Source organism: Polypterus senegalus, chromosome 9 (genome assembly GCF_016835505.1).
Source record: "Polypterus senegalus isolate Bchr_013 chromosome 9, ASM1683550v1, whole genome shotgun sequence".
NCBI lineage: Eukaryota > Metazoa > Chordata > Cladistia > Polypteriformes > Polypteridae > Polypterus > Polypterus senegalus.
In genome coordinates this window covers 9425341-9446687 of record NC_053162.1, presented here as the reverse complement: position 1 = coordinate 9446687, position 21347 = coordinate 9425341, and the positions used below count along the sequence as shown (strand labels likewise).

Genomic DNA, 21347 nt, shown 5'->3' with positions numbered 1-21347 from the left:
ACCTTTAAAATGTATGGATGTTATTAGCAAATTAAAGGAATGCAATATTTCATCAAAATAACAAAATGGAGGATGTAGCACCTTACAGGTGAGATTCTGCAGGACTGGGTGGATTTGAACGTCATTTAAAAACGTAAGACCTCTACTTAAAAAAGAAAAACATAACAAATACAAACAGGAAGGTAAAGCCAGCCCAGAACATCCAGTAGGTGGGCACCCGTCACCAAGGTCCGTGGCTCACTTCAAACATTTTAAAAATAGCTGAGTAACAAATAAGTGCTGCTTACTTATGACTCCCCTTGAACTAGAAAAGTGGATTCGGAAATTGGAGGGTTGAGAAATGAATGGATGGATGGATGGATGGATAGATAGATAGATAGATAGATAGATGTGAAAGGCACTATATAATAGATACATAGATATGAAGGACGCTATATAATACATAGATTTGAAAGGCACTATATAATAGAAAGATATTTGTGAAAGACACTATATAATAGATACATAGATAGATGTGAAAGGCACTATATAATAGAAAGATAGACAGATAGATAGATAAATAAAAAGTAGTAGTAGTAATTGTATTGTCACATGTAAAGAGTACAGTCTGCCACTATATAACAGAGATAAGCAGCCATGAAAGGCACTATATAATACAGACATGATAGGATGTTAGGATCTGACTGTCTGACCATGAAATTAAAAAGTGGGTTTGGAAAATGAATAAATGGATAAATAGATATAGGGATGGATGGCCATTTGATCTTTCTTTCAGAATTCTGATATTCTCATGATTTTGAAATAATTAAAGTGATTTAAAAACTGAACGAATGGATGACTGGATGGATTTATGGATGGAAAGTTATTTATTCTTAGGATTTGACTGTTCATGACATCAAAACTCGTTAATGTCATTCCAACAGATGACGCATCACAAACATTAACACTCTTTTTATAAACCTCATAGCAAATTGTATATAACAGAGACAGGTGTGTTGCATAGGTGGCATGGTGGCGCAGTGGGTAGCACTGCTGCCTCACACTTAGGAGACCTGGGTTCACTTCCCGGGTCCTCCCTGCGTGGAGTTTGCATGTTCTCCCCGTGTCTGTGTGAGTTTGTTCCCCCCAGAAGTAACTGGCCCATCCAAATAAGTGTGAATGGGCACCCTATGATAGACTGGCACTGGGTGTCCCGTACAGCCAGGATAGGCACCAGTTCTCATGACCATGGACTGGATGGAATGCAGTGAGCCCCTTTAATCCAATTCATGGTGGTGGGCAGTGTGTCTAAATAGTGGAGCCAATGCTAAACTCCTCAAAACTGAACATTTAATTCAATCTGTCATTTCAGGCCAGGGAATGTGACTGTGGGACTTAATTCCCGGTGGAGTTGTCCACTTGATTTGGATTATTTTAGTTCTTAAGAGTCACAAGGGATGTGTTCAAGTTAGATAGCAACCCCAGTAAATTCTCACAGTTAAGACACCACAGTAATGGCGCTGTCAGTCAAAGACAAGTGATATGCCACCCTGCCCCAGCATTGGGGATTGCCTTCTGTCCCGTGATTCTTGAACTCAGGCTGATTATATCTTACTGCATGTCGTGATTTTAGTCACCTGAAGAGCCACCAGAGTTATGACCACAGGGGCCCACATATGGAATGTGATGCCAGCCTGGCATTTTGACAGGAAGCTGTCATCCATCTATGCAGGGTTACAAGGTACCTATAACTAGCAGCATCAGGTACGAAGCAGACTCCAACCGTCTATTTATAAAGCACAGTGGGTGGCCAACAGGGGTCACTCTTAGCCAGCCTCGAACCAAAAATAATTCTTTAAACCACGGCCTGATGTTGCAGTTTGAGCTAACTTAAAAAACGTTTTGTATTATTGAGCTTTACATGTATGTCAATTTTTATGTTTCCTGTCTTTAGAAAATATTTATTTATAGTGTCAAATTTCTTATTCTTAGTGAACAGGTTGCTAGGGGGCATGTCATGGTTGCTACGGACCGCCTTGATGATTCACGTCACAAGGGTTCAGTGAAAAATCCTAGAGCAGCCACAGGAGCCCTTCCACCTGTTATAATCAGGTTTCATTTTTCTGTGTTTGTCGTTTTTGCATTCTGTATCCCACATATTGACTTTCAGCAGATGGCGCAGCTCTTCTTCTGTTTACTATTGTGGTGCTTTATGTCATTTCATCAGCTTGTGCAATTTGTTTGACCCTCAGCAGATGTCACAGCGCCTGATCTATTTCCCATTGTGGTGCTCTTTGTCACATTATCAGTCTCTTCAATTTGCTTGACACTTAGCAGATTGCACTGCTCTTATTCTGTTTCCTATTACGACGCTCTTTGTCACGATATCAGCCTCTGTGATTTGCTTGATGCTCAGCAGATGATGCTACACTTCATCGATTTCCTATTATGATGTTCTTCATCTCATTATTAGTCTCTGTGATTTGCTTGACGTTTAGCACATGACGCTTGTCCTCTTGTATTTTCTATTATAGTGTTCATTATGTCATTGGCATCTGTGATTTACTGATGCTCAAAAGATGGTGCAGCTCTTCTTTTGTTTCCTGTTATGGTGCTTTTAGTCACATCATCAGCTTCTGCAATTTGTTTTACACTCAGCAAATGGTGCAGCTCCTTATCTATTTTCTATTGTGGTGCTCTTCATCACATTATCAGTTTCTTGGATTTGTTTCACACTAAGCAGATTTCACTGCTCTTATTCTGTTTCCTATTACGACGCTCTTTGTCACGTTATCAGCCTCTGTGATTTGCTTGATGCTCAGCAGATGGTGCAGCTCCTTATCTAGTTTCTGTTGTGGTGTTCTTATTCACATTATCAGTCTCTTGGAATTTGCTTCACACTAAGCAGATTTCACTGCTCCTCTTCTATTTCTTATTATGGTGATCGTCACCACGTTATCAGCTTCTGTGATTTGATTAATATTTAGCCCATGGCACTGGTCCTCTACTATTTCCTGTTATATTGTTCTTTGTCATGTCATCAGCATCTGTGAGTTACTGATGCTCAAAAGATGGCGCTGCTCTTCTTCTGTTTTCTGTTATGGTGCTGTTTGTCACATCATCAAACTCTGTGATTTGCCTGACACTCAGCAGTTGCACAGTGCTTCTTCTATTTACGATTGTGGTGCTCTATGCCATGTCATCAGCTTCTGCAATTTGTTTGACACTCAGCAGATGATGCAGCTTCTCATCTATTTCCTATTGTGGTGCTTTTTCACATTATCACTCTCTTGGATTTGCTTGACACTTAACAGATTTCACTGCTCCTCTTCTGTTTCTTATTATAATTTATTACATTTATATAGCGCTTTTCAAGGCACTCAAAGCGCTTTACATACAAGGGGGGGGGATCTCCTCAACCACCACCAGTGTGCAGCATCCACCTGGATGATGCGACGGCAGCCATAGTGCGCCAGAACGCCCACCACACACCAGCTTACTGGTGGAGAGGAGACAGAGTGATGAAGCCAATCAGTGTATGGGGATGATTAGGAGGCCATGACGGTCAGAGGCCAATGGGCAAATCTGGCCAGGATGCCGGGGTAACACCCCTACTCTTTCCGAAAGACATCCTGGGATTTTTAATGACCACAGAGAGTCAGGACCTCGGTTTAACGTCTCATCCGAAAGACGGTGCTTTATTTACAGTATAGCGTCCCCATCACTATACTGGGGCATTAGGACCCACACAGACCACAGGGTGAGCACCCCCTGCTGGCCTCACTAACACCTCTTCCAGCAGCAACCTTTGTCACGTTTATCAGCCTCTGTGATTTGCTTCACTCTCAGAAGATGATGTTACACTTTGTCTATGTCCTATTATGGTGTTCTTCATCACGTTATCAGCCTCTGCGATTTGATTAATATTTAGCACATGGCACTGGTCCTCTACTATTTCTTATTATACTGTTCTTCATCATGTCATCGGCATCTGTGATTTATTGATGCTCAAAAGATGGCACTGCTCTTCTTCTGTTTACTGTTGTGGTGCTCTTTGTCATATCATCAAATTCTGTGATTTGCCTGACATTCAGCAGATGGTACAGCTCCTCTTCTATTTCTAATTATGGTGCTCTTCATCACATTATCAGCCTCTGCAATTTGCTTGATTAGATGCTCGGCAGATGGTGCAGCTCCTCTTCTATTTACTATTATGGTGCTCTATGTCACATCATCAGCTTCTGCAATTTGCTTCACGCTTGGCAGATGATGCAGCTCCTCATCTATTTCCTATAGTGGTGCTCTTCATCATATTATCAGTCTCTTTGATATGCTTGACACTCAAAAGATGGCACTGCTCTTCTTCTGTTTCCTGTTATGGATTCTCTCTGTTATGTTATCAGCCTCTGCGATTTGCTTGACACTCGGCAGATGTTGCAGTTCTTCTTTTTCTTTTCACCACGTCACTTTGTTTGCCAATCACTTTGTCATAATAAACCCATAAGCACAGGTCAGTTTGCCGAAGTTGCCTTTTTTGACTTTCCAGAATGTATCAGCTCGGCTAAGACCAAGACCAAGGTTCTAGCCCCAGTAGTTTGCAAGTAATCACATAACAGACGGACATATACAGATTTTATTTTCTGGTATACACTTTACATTTAACACTAAAGCTTTATTAATTTTAGGAGGTTGTTGAATTCATTTTTAATGTTTTTTTTCAATTGAAGCTCATTTACAAATTATTTTGGCCTTTTTCGAGATCTTAGTTTTTATGGGTGCTGCCAGTTTGTAACATGGTTACCATCATATTTACATGGAATTGTTGCAAATTATGTTTATCATGAATTGTATTATGCATTTGTCATTCATTTTTTGATTGTAAGCATACTTTTGTTGGTATAAGATACTTTGTAACATTTTCGCCACCATTTTGGGCATCTCGTCATTAGGACAGCTCCACATTGTCAGGGGGCGTGTCCTCACAGGTCATGACCTGCTGGTAGTGATGTAACAGGTTTAAAGGTCACCATTTTGTGCACTTCTGAGACTGCATCCGAGACTGTAGGATTTCAAAAGCCTTTGTGATGATTGATTTTTTAAGGGGAAGAAAAAATCTTAAAAAACAAGTACATTAAAATGAATTCCAAAGATATTAATTAGCAGCAAAAACAGTGCATCAATTAAAAAAAGGGTGAGGATAAAAACCTGCAGACACTGTGGCCCACCAGGACCGGAGTTGGAGACCACTGGGTTAAAATAACATCAAGTCACTGATGCTCAGCAGATGGCGCTGCTCTTCTTATGTTTCCTATTATGGTGCTCTCTGTCATGTTATCAGCCTCTGCGATTTGCTTGATACTCAGCAGATGAGTCTTGAGGGTTCCTAAAGGACCACTGCCTGCCACGCTATTCCATAGATCTATACAATAGAAGACAAGATGGTGGAATAAAGGGTTGGGGGAGTCTCCACGATAGCCCCTGTTGAATGGAAGGAAAAATCAAAAGAATCGATGAGTTTGTGGAAAAACAAGTAAGCATGGACAGGTAAGAGTCCATCAATCGGTCATCTGGTCAGCTTGGTGAGTCCGTAGGCCAGCATCAAGTATCTGAACTTAATACACACCAATGTAGTGACCTGTGTCCGCCTCGGCGGGCTCAACACCAGACAAGGAGCCACATTTTGAATCGTCTGCATTGGCCTTGGTCAAAATTGCTGGAAGCTGAGTTGCAGTAGTCCAGACATGACGAGACCAAAGCCTGGACCAGGGGTTGTGCTGCATGCTCTGTCAGATACGTGCTGATCTTGTGGATGTTGTATAGAGTGAGTCTGCAACGAGATCAGCGAAAGACAACTGGTCATCGATTGCCACCCCAAATGCTGTGTACAGTCTTGGTGGTGAGGTGAACAGAGATGGGGCACTGAGATAAGAAGAAGCTCAGCTGGAGGTGTTCCTGTCATCCTGGTGGCTTTACCAGTGAGACGTATGGAGATTCTCTCTGATGCCATATGGCCCTCTGGAAGGAGCGACGGGTACAGACGTGTGTCATTGGCAGAGCACTGATCTGAGAAACCATGGGACTGGATGATGGTGCCTACTGAGTTGGGGTATATGGAGAAGAGGAGAGGACCCAGCATCTATTCTCGGGGCACCCCAGTGCTTACCTGGTGTACCCTTGACATCTGCTCAATAGGCAGGGTGGTCTTATCAGCATCATAGGCCCCATGCAAAGTAGCACACTGGGGTCCCCTGTTTAAAAAGCAAAACAGAAACATACATAGGCATCAGAAATATCCCCAACCAGTGCCCATTATGCCCATATGTTAGGACTCAAACTATCTGAGGGCAGGCCCTGTGATGCCAAGGGTCAGACGGGTGGCCAAGGGAGGGATCTGAAGGTTGAATGTGTCAAAGGCAGAGAAGAGAGCTAGCGCGACTGGGCAGTTCACTGGAAAATGAATGGAAGGAAATATTAAGGAGAAGATTGAACAGCAGATGGCAAGAAGAGGAATGTGACTGAACTGTCAGCATGGGGTCAGGAGAGGGAGGTCATGTTTTACTAACTTGCTGGAATTCAATGAGGAAACAACAAAAGGATACGACCAGAGCGGAGAAGATAGTGTGATTTATCTGGATGTTCAGAAAGCATTTGATGAGGTGGCACATAAGAGGTGGGCATCAAACTAAAAGAAGTGGCAGTTCAGGGTGTGGCGTGTAGGTGGAGGCAGAATTGGCTCAGACTCAGGAAGGAGAGGGTGATTTGGGTGTGAGGAACCTTATTAGAATTGGGTGACCTTATGAGTGGTGACCAGCAGGGGGCAGTGCTGGGGCCTCTGCTATATTTCATATACAGAAATGACTTGGATAGGAATAGAAAGAACAAGCTGGTTAAGTCTGCAGATGATACCAAGACAGGTGGAGTGGCAGATAACCGAGAGTCCATTGAGTCATCACCGAGGGACTTAGAATGTCTGCATTCTAAAGTATGCACTGGCAATCGGAAGGTTGCCGGTTTGAATCCCGTAAATGTTAATAGGGACTCTGCTCTGTTGGGCCCTTTAGCAAGGCCCTTAACCTGCTGAGCGCTTTGAGTAGTGAGAAAACCGCTATATAAATGCAAAGAATTATTTATTATTATCCATCCATCCATCCATTTTCTAACCCGCTGAATCCGAATACAGGGTCACGGGGGTCTGCTGGAGCCAATCCCAGCCAACACAGGGCACAAGGCAGGAACCAATCCAGGGCAGGGTGCCAACCCACCGCAGGACACACACAAACACACCCACACACCCACCAAGCACACACTAGGGACAATTTAGAATCGCCAATCCACCTAACCTGCATGTCTTTGGATTGTGGGAGGAAACCCACGCAGACACGGGGAGAACATGCAAACTCCATGCAGGGAGGACCCGGGAAGCGAACCCGGGTCTCCTAACTGCGAGGCAGCAGCGCTACCACTGCGCCACCGTGCCACCCTTTATTATTATTATTATTATTAATTATTAGAATTAATGTCGTCAAATGTAAAGAATTACACATAGGAAGTAAAAATGTGAGTCTTGAACACACAATGGGAGCTCTGAAAATCGAGAGTCCACCTTATGAAGAGCACTGAGGAGTCATAGTGGACTCTAAGCTATTGACTGCCAGATGGTGTTCAGAAGCCATTAAGAAGGCTAACAGAATGTCAGGTTATATAGCGCCTTGATGTGTGGAGTACAAGTCACAGGAGGTTCTGCTCATGTCTTTATAACACACTGGTGAGGCCTCATCTGGAGTCCTGGGTGACGTTTTGATCTCCATAAAGACATAACAGCACATGAGAAAGTCCAGAGAAGAGCAACAAGGGATGAGTGATGAGGGAAGATGAAAAGAGCTGAGCCTTTAATGGAGATGAGGAGGAGACCTGAGTGAAGTGTGCAAAATTACAAAGGGAGTTAGTCCACTGGGTCAAGACTGTGACTTTAAAATGACTTCATCAAGAACACAGGGACACAGTTGGAAACTTGTTACACTGGGAAAATTTCACACAAACATTAGGAAGTTGTTCTTCACACAGGCATACAGACCAGATGACCAAGTAGTGCGGTAGACAGCAGGACTTTAGCGGCAATCAAAACTCGACTTCAGATTATTTTAGAAGAATGAAGTGGACAGGACTGGTGAGCTTTGTTGAGTTCAATGGTCTGTTTTAATGGAGTATCAAGTAGGTGGAGTTGACTTCAATGGGTGGCCCAAGTAGACCCTCATTGTTGAGGACCTGAGCAGCTGGACCAGGCCAAGGGGACACCTATGTAACACCTGGCTGCAGCAGATAGATGGTCATTTCCAGTGGATGGGACTGGCAACGCGTATCTGCCTGGGTGGGGTTACCAACCAGGATCCCAAGCTGTTTCGTCGTGTGGTGGGTGCTGCAATGCAATTGTACTCCCCAAACTGACCTGACATTTAATGTCAGTAAATGTAAAGTGTTACACGTAGGAAGTAAAAATGTGAGGTTTGAATACACAATGGGAGGTCTGAAAATCGAGAGTCCACCTTATGAGAAGAATTGTGGAGTCGTAGCGGACTCGTCTCTATCAACTGCCAGACAGTGTGCAGAAGCCATTAAGAAGGCTAACAGAATGTCAGGTTATATAGCGCCTTGACGTGTGGAGTACAAGTCACAGGAGGTTCTGCTCAAGTCTTTATAACACACTGGTGAGGCCTCATCTGGAGTCCTGGCTGCAATTTTGGTCTCCATAAAGACATAACAGCACAAGAGAAAGTCCAGAGAAGAGCAACTGGGCTGATTTCAGGGCTACAGGGTATGAGTGATGAGGAAAGATTAAAAGAGCTGAGCCTTTAATGGAGATGAAGAGGAGACCTGAGTGAAGTGTGCAAAATTACGAAGGGAATTAGTGCAGTGGAGAAGGAATTAGGAGTCATAGTGGACTCAACACTATCAACTGCCATTGAGAAAGGTAACAGAATGTCAGGTTATATAGCGCCTTGACGTGTGGAGTACAAGTCACAGGAGGTTCTGCTCAAGTCTTTTTAACACACTGCTGAGGCCTCATCTGGAGTACAGTGGAACATCGGGTCACAAACGTCTCGGACCACGTACAAATTGGGTTACGACCAAAAAGTTTGCCAAACTTCTGCTTCTGTTCACGACCACACACTCGGTTGACAAACAAGCCAGTTTCCCTTCTGGTTTTTACGCGCCGATGACTTCCGCACGCGCTCAGTCTCTCCCTGTGCAGCGAGCGAGCAAGCGAGTGAGAGAGAGAGAAGGCAGTTAAGGAATTCACCAGGCTTGTTTTTGAAGAGACTGCTTCCAGCATTGTTTTAACCTCGTACCTAATGAAGACTTTTTTCTATTGGATTTTAACCTCCACTTCACTTCTGTTTATGGGATCATTTATTTATTGAAGGATTCTGAAAGCACTGCACTTTATTTAATTAAATCTTTGTTTTTGATTGTTGCTTTGTTGATTTTAATAAAAGCACTTGGCACTTTTTGCACCATCCGATTGCTCCATTGTAGTGCCTCTCTGTCGTGCTCATCGGTAACATTACTGACGATGACGGGTTTAAGGGCTCCTGGAAGTGAGATGGGAGCATGCAGCGAACCCGCATCGTCACAGACTTTACCTCAAAACTGTAATCTCCTCTCCACGCAGTTCCTCCTCACTTCCTTCATGCCAGAACTCGACTCATGCAAGGTTAGTTTTCTTGGTTGTTTATGGTTAGTTTTTGTATAAATTATGGATTTTTCAAATGTTCATTTCTTTCCCTGTGTCTAAAACTCATTAAATAAAACAGTGTTTACAGCGAGCGGTTCGTAAGGCTGCAGCGTGAACTCCTACAATGTTAGTTTTCTCTGTTCTCAGTGTTATTCAATGTTTGTACATTTAGTTTACTATTACACTGTGTATTCTATGGTATAATTAATTATTTTTGTGCTTAAAAATCTTTAAATAAAATATATTTACATACAGCTCATATGGTCCGGAACGGATTAATTGTATTTACATACAGTCTTATGGGGGAAATTAGTTTGGGTCACGACCAAATCGGGTTGCGACCAGAGTTTTGGAACGAATTACGGTCGTGACCTGAGGTTCCACTGTACTGGGTGACATTTTGATCTCCATAAAGACATAACAGCACAAGAGAAGGTCCAGAGAAGAGCAACTGGGCTGATTTCAGGGCCACAGGGAACGAGTGATGAGGAAAGATGAAAAGAGCTGAGCCTTTAATGGAGATGAAGAGGAGACCTGAGTGAGGTGTTTAAAATTATGAAGGGAATTAGTCCAGTGGGTCGAGATGTTGACTTTAAAGTGAGTTCATCAAGAACACGGAGACACAGTTAGAAACTTGTTAAGGGGACATTTCACCAGGGCTGTGGAGTCGATAGATAAATGCTCCGACTCCGACTCCTCAGTTTCTAAATCTTCCGACTCCGACTCCCCGACTCAGACTCCGCTGTATGTATATACTATGCCAATGTATTTTCTACATCCATTGAAGGAAAGGAAGGCAACATACATGTCATTTCACCACAGAACTACTGGCTAGGAAGCCAACACTCTACTATAATGCCAGATTAAAGACAAACACAATTGATTGGCGGCGCGGTTGCGGGTGTCCACAGGGACGGGCAGATCCAGCTTGCCGAAAATCTCGACCACCGCCCCATCCAAAGTAATGTGATGCCTCTGTCTGCTGCAGTGGCTGTCTCCTCTGTCAGCCAGCCGGAAGTTTAGTGCATTGTGTCACTCACCGGCCAGCTGATCAGCAGAACGAGCCTCTGCTGGAGACAGGTAGGGAGATCTGTGTTCTCGGCTCCTTCGGCCCCCTTCACTAGCGCATAGCGAAGGGGAGCTGAGAACACAGCAGATGATTTTCAGGCGTTTGACGCGTGATGACTCGTTGAACGGCCGAAAAATCGGCAGTGCATCTGTAAATGTATGGGGGGCTTTAGGCTAGGTTCACAGTTCCCTGTAACAGTGGAACACGACACAATGGAAAGCGGTGCCGCACCTTACCTGTGCATTACATCCCATATAGTGACGCATACAGTCAATGAAAAGCATGCTTCATGGTTACTTGACATGTTCGTTTTGTGGTAACTGCATGCATTGGGCTTTATTCTTACAGCAGAGAAGTAGTTCATTATGACTGTTTGTGAATTGGGACATTTCAACCTACTTTTTTAATTCCCATTTAAATTTAGTCGGAGTCGGTTAACTTTTTACCGACTCCGACTCCAGGTACCCAAAATTGTCTCCGACTCCACAGCCCTGCATTTCACACAGACATGAGGAAGTTTTTCTTCATCCAGACACACAGACCAGGTGACCAAGTAGTGTGGTAGACGGTAGGACTTTAGAGACCCTCAAAACTCGGCCTGATGTTATTTTAGAAGAATTCAATGGACAGGGCTGGTGAGTTTTGTTGGGCTCAATGGCCTGCTCTCATCCTAACTGTCCTAATGTCCTACTGAGGACAGACGACCCCAGCCAGCCGTAAGGTGTTGACAACAGTGGGTATGGCAGTCTCGGTGGAGTGGCCCCCCTTAAAGCCTGACTGGTTTGTTTTCAGTGTTGGTTACTATGATATCCATGGAGGAGAGACGTGGTGGCTGTTCCAGCCAGCTGTAACGTCTTAATAAGAAAGAGCAGAGCCATCTCGGTCTCCAGTTATCTGTCAGGCTTGCCTTCCAGTCGCAGAGTCGTTTCAGAATTCCTTCAAGTGCTGTTTGTATGGAAGATGTCAAAAGGGTTGGGATTCCAGCCTGGATGCCCCATTTAATGCTAAGATAGTTGGTGTCTTCTTTTGAGGCACAAATAGCGCCTAATGGTTTGCTCTCGGGTTGCCGTCTGCTGCTTCTCTCAGTGCTTTGATCAAAGTGACTCTGAAATCCTGTTCATGGTTGAAGGGAAGTAGCAGGGCGGCTCTTGCTAATCCCAGAAGTGATGTCCTCCGAGGAGTTTTCTCTCTCTTTTCCGCGTAAACAAGTGTGTCAATTTGCAGTCGTTCCCCTGCTGTGCCCTCATGACGCCTCGTGGCACTCACGACTTCCAGCTACACCCTGGCACCATTTAAAAGTGGCAAACATTTACTGCTGTTGTAATGACTGGGATGCAAAAAACGTGGTTTAAAAATGGGTGTGAGGTTCTTCAAAGTGCTTCACAAAAAGGCAAACCGGCACCTTCAGCCGCCCACCCAGAAGAGGCCCACCCCAAACCAGTTTACTCCAGACGAGCCTACTGGGTTTATGAAAATGGGAAGCCGGCTTCAATGTTTAAAATGTAAGGGAATGTTCCAATAATATATCAAAAAGTTCCACAAAGAGGAGGAGGAGGACTGAAAACCCCTGGTTTGACCATCCATCTGTCTTTACATTGTCATATTTGCTTATCCTGAGTAGGGTCATGGGGAGGCTGGAGTGAAAATTGGGTACAAGGCAGGGACAACCCCTGGACAGGGCAGGCTGGCACCTTTACCAGTCAGCCCCAATGAGGCCCACCCCAGTCCATCCATCCATTATCCAACCCGCTATATCCTAACTACAGGGTCACAGGGGTCTGCTGGAGCCAAACCCAGCCAACACCGGGTGCAAGGCAGGAAACAAACCCCGGGGAGGGCGCCAGCCCACTGCCCACCCCTGTCCAGCTTACTCTAAACTGGGAACTGCTGCTTTCCAGCCTAGCAGGTCTTTAAAATGTTTCACAAATATATTACAAAGTCCCACAAGGAGGAGGAGGACTGAAAACCCCTGGCTTGAGCATCCATCTGTCTTTACATTATCGTATTTGCTTATCCTGAGTAGGGTCATGGAGAGGCTGGAGCCAATCTCAGTGAAAATTGGGTACAAGGCAGGAACAACCCCTGGACAGGGCAGGCTGGCACCTTCACCAGTCTGCCCCGATGAGAACCACCCCAGTCCATCCATCCATCCATCCATTATCCAACCTGTTATATCCTAACTACAGGGTCACGGGGGTGTGCTGGAGCCAATCCCAGCCAACATAGGACGCAAGGCAGGAAACAAACCTCAGGCAGGGCGCCAACCCACTGCCCACCCCAGTCCAGCTTACTCTAAACTGGGAACTGCTGCTTTCCTGCCTAGCAGGTATTTAAAATGTTTCAAAAATATATTAAAAAGTTCCACAAGGAGGAGGAGGACTGAAAACCCCTGGCTTGACCACATGACAACAGCAATGTATCCTTATATATAAAAGATTTATTCATCAAAATTAAAAACACAAATACAGAAGAGCAAAAATGACTTACGTAAAGGGCAGACCCAAACAAACAAGTCCCAAAGATTAGAATTCTAGAACAATCTACAGAGTCACAGCCTGCAGTCAGCCTGCTTTTAAAGGCCTGGGGGTGGTCCCTTAATGGTGATGGAGAGATTCACAAAAAGGCAGGCCAGCACCTTCAGTAGCCCACCCAGAAGAGGCCCACCCCAAACCAGCTTACTCCAGACTAGCCTACTGGGTCTTTAAAAATGGGAAGCCAACGTCAACGTATAAAATGTAAGGAAATGTTCAGATAATATATCAAAAAGTCCCACAAGGAGGAGGATGCATGAAATCCCCTGGCTTGACCACATGCCAACAGCAATGTATCCTAATATATAAAAGATTTATTCATCAAAATTAAAAACACAAATACAGAAGAGCAAAAATGACTTGCCTAATGGGCAGACCCAAACCAACAAGTCCCATTTTATAGAATTCTAGAACAATCTACCGAGTTACAGTCCAGGCTCCAGTCAGCCTGCTTTTAAAGGCCTGGGGGCAGTCCCTTAATGGTAATGGACAGGTGGCCCCACCTCTTAGGGGGAATCCACCTACAAAATACAAGGAGCATCAGAGAACTGCAAAACATACATAGATGGTATATAATAACTATCCAACCATCTATTATCCAACCTGCTGTATCCTAACTACAGGGTCACGGGGGTCTGCTAGAGGCAATCCCAGCCAACACAGGGCGCAAGGCAGAAACAAACCCCTGGCAGGGCGCCAGCACATGGCAGGGCACACATACCAAACACACACTAGGGCCAATTTAGGATTGCCAATGCACCTAACCTGTATGTCTTTGGACTGTGGGCGGAAACCGGAGTACCTGGAGGAAACCCACACAGACAAAGGAAGAATATGCAAACTTAATGCAGGGAGGACCTGGAAAGCGAACCCAGGTCTCCTAACTACGAGGTAGCAGCGCTACCCACTGTGCCACCCACATATTAACTAAATAGAATCAAATTAATGGGTAATATATAATTAGACAGATGATAAATGAACATCATATTATAAAAAATAATGAAAAACCTGACCAGTAGCCCCTTTAGTAAACCCCACACTGCCCAACTGCAAAGTACTACCGGGGCTGCTGGGATTTGTAGTTCATTTAAGTAGCACAGCTACAATGTGGTTTCCTGCAATAGCACAAGGGGCATGTCAATCATCCGGATCAGGCGCGGACATGCTACTCTCGGCAACAGGAAAAAAAAAAATACAGGCCAAGTGCTGCAGCAGGACAAAATGACGGTGTACTGTAGGACAAAGCAGGTTGCTTCTGGTGCCAGCTTGGCAAAAAAAAAAAACAAAACACCCATATAATTATGAACAAAAATCTGGCAAAAATAAACGAAAATCAAACACTTCAATGTGCGTTCTTCTAACACAATTAGTCCCCTCCATGGTAGAGATCGTTTCTGGGTCGGATCAGTGCAGAAGTCGGGTTAACTGCTAAAATAAGACGCCATCCTCCATGAGTGTTCTCCTTTCATATCACGCAGACCAGAAGGGGCGGGGCTTCTTTCACTTTGGTGCCCTCAAGGGGCAGTTCCTCAAGGTTGTGAGGGAAGAAAGAAAACATGATAATAATAATAATAATAATAATACATTTATTTATATAGTGCCTTTCCCATGCTCAAGGTGGCCGTTAGCAGCAGCACCAGCTCTCGTCCTTGGATGGAGGGCTGGTGGTACCACTTACTACAGGAGAATGCGCACGTATTCTGTCCCGATTGTTACATCAAGCTGTGCGTTGGTGACAAGTCTCAATGCATGTCACGTGAAGGACATCAGTGCAGCAGTGGGCACTCGACACGTCGTTCCAGCTGCATTTATGTTGACATCTTGGCTACCCTTACCAGATACCTGCAAACCCAAAGGAGGACACCAAAAGTCGCAAAGGAGGACAAAGGAGAATGCGTCCCATTCTATTCACGAAATACAGTGTGAACTGTGTGTTACAAGGTCACTGGCATCAGCTGGCATTCCAAAGCAGTGAGTTTACTACTTGGCTCGTGGCGGCCCTGGGCAGAGAAAGAATCGGTGGCCCCTTCGCCCTCCAATGTCAATATGATATCTTATGCATGGCAGATGGACACGTCCGTTGCGGACACTGCATAGCCGCCTCACGCTCATGACACAAGCATTTCACTTATGATGAAGTTTAGGATCACTCCTTCCTGTGACTCAATGAAAGCCTCCTGAGCCGCCTTTCTCTTTTGTTTCGAATAACCAGATTCGTGTACTGGAAATCTCTTCATTTTTGCTTAGAATGGGTATGCGAATGTCTTGTTGTCCCCTATCCGACCAGATATTCACAATAACTATTGCACTAACACTAATACTTTATTAAAACTCGGTGAAACATTAACTTGTAAGACGACTCGCCCACTTGCACTAGCTTCACTTCAGCTGTCAGCTCTTTCTGTTTTATCTATACTGTACCAATAAAAGGCAAAGCCCTGACTGACTCACTCACTCACTCACTGACTCATCACTAATTCTCCAACTTCCCATGTAGGTAGAAGGCTGAAATTTGGCAGGCTCATTCCTTACCAGCTTACTTACAAAAGTTTGGCAGGTTTCATTTCGAAATTCTATGTGTAACTGTCATAACGGTTGACAACGTCCGCCATGTTGAACTTTCTTATTTATGGCCCCATCTTCACGAAATTTGGTAGGAAGCTTCCCTGCGCTAATCGAAACCGATGTACGTACTTATTTTGGTGGTAGGACGCCACTGTCGGCCGGCATATTGAACTTTCCAACGTTACTAATTCTCCAACTTCCCGTGTAGGTAGAAGGCTGAAATTTGGTATTTATTTCGGTGGTATGATGCCCCCGTCGGCCGCCATATTGAACTTTTCAATGGTCTTTGTTACTTATGGGCCCATCTTCAAGAAATTTGGTACGTGGGTTCCCAACGCTAACTGAATCCTACTTACGTACATATATACCTCCATAGCCTGCAGCTCAGTCACCGTGTGAGGCGGCGTTGGATCTCCCATCCTAACGCCTCCCACGTTGTTGGCTGCCTGCCTATATAAGGCCGTCCGTCGCTCCAGTCTCTTCATTCCCTTCCTTGCTTCGCCACGTGATTCACGTCTCCCTGCTGATAACTGCAGCCTTTTTATTTAATCCACGGCTTCTCCCCTGTTTTATTGTTCATTTATTTCGATTATAGTTATTGTGTAGGTATTTTAGACTTACTTTACATTGTTCAGGTACCCATTTCCTTTATCATTCCAACCGTACCCCCATTAACATGTCTATCAAGGTGATCACCATCAATCAAAGAACTGTCACTTACTGAGTGGTTTCCATGCCCAGAGATGGCACCTGCCTTTTCCATTCTCTTTGTTACATATTACACGGCCATATCAGGCTCACTCTTGATATCCATTGTGTCTTATGTATTGAATGACTGGACAGGTTCAAGGTGTGGACTGATGACGGTACAGGAGATAATTAGACTACACAGGAGCACTAGAAGAGTGAAATGCTTAAGCCCTTCACCTATGGATCTGCATGTGAGTTGATGGCTGCCGCTGAATTGTTCAGTTGTCGCTTTCAAGTGTACCGAAATGGCCAAATATTTTACACCTTTCGACAACCGCCAATGCCTCTTAAACATCTTAGATTGACAGGTGACGATTTGAGTATTGGACACTTTGATGTTTATGAATGTTTACACTCTCAAAAGTTGGATGTGAAGTTATCAATGAAACCGGTTGTATACTTACAACGCTTGACAGATGCCGAATGTCACTTCAACACAAGTCCTACAAATACTGTCGTCATTGAAACAAACCATGAAACTCAAACCGATTATGACAGCAGCAATCCAAGCTGTGAGATTTGACACAAGATTACTGTTCACATGGCCGACTGTACGTTACATGCTCAAGAGTAAGCTCAGCGCACAGCTTGGTCATATTACAACGGAGGGCGAACTCACAATGTGGTATACAAAGAGATCCTTAACAAATAATTATTGGTATATTTTCCCTCAGTTTAAAAAGGTTTACTTTTCTTCTTAATAAAAATTTTAAGGCGGTACTTCACCGCTGCGAAGTTCGGGTATTTTGCTAATATTCAATATATATTGGAGTGGCGGCCCTTGGGATTTGGCGGCCCTGCGCAGGTGTTCAGTTTGCACATGCCTAAGGCCGCCCCTGTAATCCGTAATTCCGTAACAGTGTGAGGACCAGTGACATGGTTTATGATTGCCTCCGTGTGTGTGTGTGCAACATGTAATGTTTTTAGCAATTTCGAAGTCACCAAACAGCCTATCCATTAGACCAGCAGTGCAGTCCATAAATTTATATGACTGATGATGAGCGACAGTGCGAAATGCTAATGTTGCTTTGTCACAGTGCCGTGCGGTGGGGACATGGGCTCCTTCAGAGTCACATTCACAAAGAGATGAACCCAAAAGAGTCACTTATTCACTGCTCAGTTGGCAGCATGCACATGGACTACTGGTTATGTTTCGTATCTCATCAGCTAAGAAAGAACGTTACATTTATAGCGGCGAGAGAGAGAGCAGAGTTCACGAGTTCTTATACTTAAAATTAACAGTTGACAAGCAGGGTTACTTACCAGAAATCCTCCATTATAAAAGTCTGCTGCTGAAAATGACCAGACCTGTATAGCCAAGTCCACTCCACTCGGGAAAGTCTTCTTTGGCAGTTGGAAAGCCAGCACACCGGAAAGTTTAATCAGAAGAAAATACAAACAGCCGCATCAACACAGCACACGAACAACCATAGTAAAGGTGAATTAGCAGATACAGACAGTGAAATAGCGGATGCCCTAAACTTACATTTTTCTGAGGTGTTTACAAGTGGATAACCGGCGAGTGGTAACAGGGACTACTAAGGAGGTACTGAAGGATTTGGAAATTGTAGAGAGAGAAGTGCTGTTCAGATTAAATAAGATGAAATGAAGCAAATCACCAGGACCAGATAATATTTATCCTCGTGTTCTTAAGGAGGCTAGTGAGTACAGATATAAACCCTTGACACATATTTTAAGGAAGTCACTGCGCACTGGAGAGATTCAGAAGGACTATATCATAAATATCATCCCGTTATATAAAAAGGGTGACAGGGCAGATCAGAGCAACTATAGACCAGTAGGCTTAACAGGCATCACAGGAAAATTAATGGAAGGAATTATTAAGGATAAGATTGAGAAACAAATGGCAAGGACAGGAGTTATTAGGAACAGTCAGCGTGGGTTCAGAAGAGGGAGGTCGTGTTTTACTAACATGCTGGAATTCTATGAGGAGGCAACAAAAGGATACAATCAAAGTGGAGCAGATGAGATTATTGATCTCTACTTTCAGAAAGCATTCGATAAGGTGCCACATGAGAGGTTGGGCATCAAACTAAAAGAAGTGGGAGTTCAGGGTGATGTTTTTAGAGGGGTACAGAATTGGCTCAGATGCAGTAAGTAGAGGGGGGTGATGGTGCGTATGGCGTTATTTCAGTGCCACTATTCTGAGCGCACGTAAAAAAATATTGCAAGTGCAAGTGTTGCATTTTGAGGAGAAATTTATTTTGAGCGTACAAAAGCTGAATTTGAGTGAACAAAATTCATTGCTGCGTGCAAAAAATGTATTTCAGTGTTTGCACTTATCCATATACACACACACAATAGCACCCCCTCTCGCTCAGTTTTTTCATTTGCGCTTGCTCACAATGTGTTGCTTGCGCTCACAACATTCTCTGCTGCGAGCGCTCAACTCTCTGTACACCGTTATAAGTGTGCCACAAAACCAACCAATCACAGACTTGGTTTCAAAAATTCTGATTGGCTCTTACGGTCTCCAATCAGCTCGCTAGCTGCTGCATTCCGGAAACAGTCAGTTGGCATGGTTGTATAATGCAACTACATTATACTACACCAACGATAGTCTTAACAAATAATATATTTTAAAATAAAATAATTAAAGATATTATCCGCAAATTGGGGTTTAATTGAGTTTAGCTGGATTTAGCTACATTTCGGACTGTTTCTGGAATGCAGCAGCTAGCGAGCTGATTGGAGACCGTAAGAGCCAATCAGAATTTTTGAAACCAAGTCTGTGATTGGTTGGTTTTGTGGCACACTTATAACGGTGTACAGAGAGTTGAGCGCTTGCAGCAGAGAATGTTGTGAGCGCAAGCAACACATTGTGAGCAAGCGCAAATGAAAAAACTGAGCGAGAGGGGGTGCTATTGTGTGTGTGTATATGGATAAGCGCAAACACTGAAATACATTTTTTGCACGCAGCAATGAATTTTGTTCACTCAAATTCAGCTTTTGTACGCTCAAAATAAATTTCTCCTCAAAATGCAACACTTGCACTTGCAATATTTTTTTACGTGCGCTCAGAATAGTGGCACTGAAATAACGCCATAGGTGCGAGGAACCAAATCAGAACTGGCCGATGTTAAGAGTGGTGGCCAGCAGGGGGCAGTGCTAGGGCTGTTGCTATCTCTATATATAATCTTCATTTGGATCTTGATCTTTGTTTGTCCGTCAATGAATTAGAAGAAGAAGCACTAGATGGCAGTAGAGAGACAACTAAAACACAGGCATTGCATTAAGAATCTCCTCCAGGCTTATACTGCTGAAGACTGCAGTACGCCAGTCACACCTCAAAACACAGACATTCAAACTAAACAAATTGTTGTGCTTTAAATTAACTAATCTTTATATATAATCTTCATTTAGATCTTGATCTTTGTTTGTCCGTGAATTCCACTCATGCGTAGACCACCTTCCAGTTTAGTACGCTGTTGTTACTCACGGATGTCAGCAATGTGCCGGAATAACGAAAGGGGTGGTGGACAGCGTTACGCTGGTTAGCTCCTGAGGCCTGGTTAGAGAATGAGATTGTCGAAGATAAAAGGTATGTGCCTACGTAACATATGAATGAAAGAAAGACAGTGGGTACAATGAATGACAACGTAACAGCACGTTCCAGAAATTATTATTGTTACATTGTATCCGGCGAGTGCTGCGCGTCTCACAGTTGTACCGTAGCTTGCTCACATGTCAGTGAAGTGATCCCAATTTATGCTTTAAAGAGCCTGGATACCTACAGTATGTGTCCCCCTTTTATAACCATTGCTCCGTGTATATTGCCTTACTCTTTGGATTGCCAAAAAGCAACCTGTGATATTGGAGAAAGGTTGAGAAGACATCGATAAAGTCGTGAAAACGAGACGGACTGTGAACGGACAGAAGCAGAAATGCTGCTACACCACCACAGAATTACTATTCGGACAGTGATTCCGAGTAGGCCGTTCCTATCGAATCAATGTCCAAGGGTTTTCTTTTGTAATTTTGTTTCCGTTATAAAAAATCATAATGCTGTGCGACGAAGGGCCCAGTTCACGACTGGCAGCCACGTTTAAACAGGGAGCCCTTCACAGACAACTTTAACACACGCAACGTAGTTGGGCGCACATGGCTAGTATATATATATATATATATATATATATATATATAAATGATTTAGATAGGAATATAAGTAACAAGCTGGTTAAGTTTGCTGATGACACCAAGACAGGTGGATTAGCAGATAATTTGGAATCTGTTATATCATCACAGAAGGACTTGGACAGCAGACAGGCTTGGGCAGATTTGTGGAAGATGAAATTTAATGTCAGTAAATATAAAGAATTACACGTAGGAAGTAAAAATGTGAGGTTTGAATACACAATGGGCGGTCAGAAAATCGAGAGTCCACCTTATGAGAAGAATTTAGGAGTCATAGTGGACTCTAAGCTATCGACTTCCCAACAGAGTTTAGAAGCCATTAAGAAGGCTAACAGAATGTCAGGTTATATAGCGCCTTGATGTGTGGAGTACAAGTCACAGGAGGTTCTGCTCAAGTCTTTATAACACACTGGTGAGGCCTCATCTGGAGTCCTGGGTGACGTTTTGATCTCCATAAAGACATAACAGCACTAGAGAAGGTCCAGAGAAGAGCAACTGGGCTGATTTCAGGGCTACAGGGGATGAGTTATGAGGAAAGATTAAAAGAGCTGAGCCTTTACAGATT

The 21347-nt window shown here is 43.9% G+C and overlaps 1 protein-coding gene across 1 annotated transcript in view; it reads left to right on the top strand.

Annotated features, from left to right (window-relative positions):
* LOC120535106 overlaps positions 1 to 21347 on the top strand; it is a 127588-nt gene that overhangs the window by 267 nt on the left and 105974 nt on the right. The window lies entirely within an intron of this gene.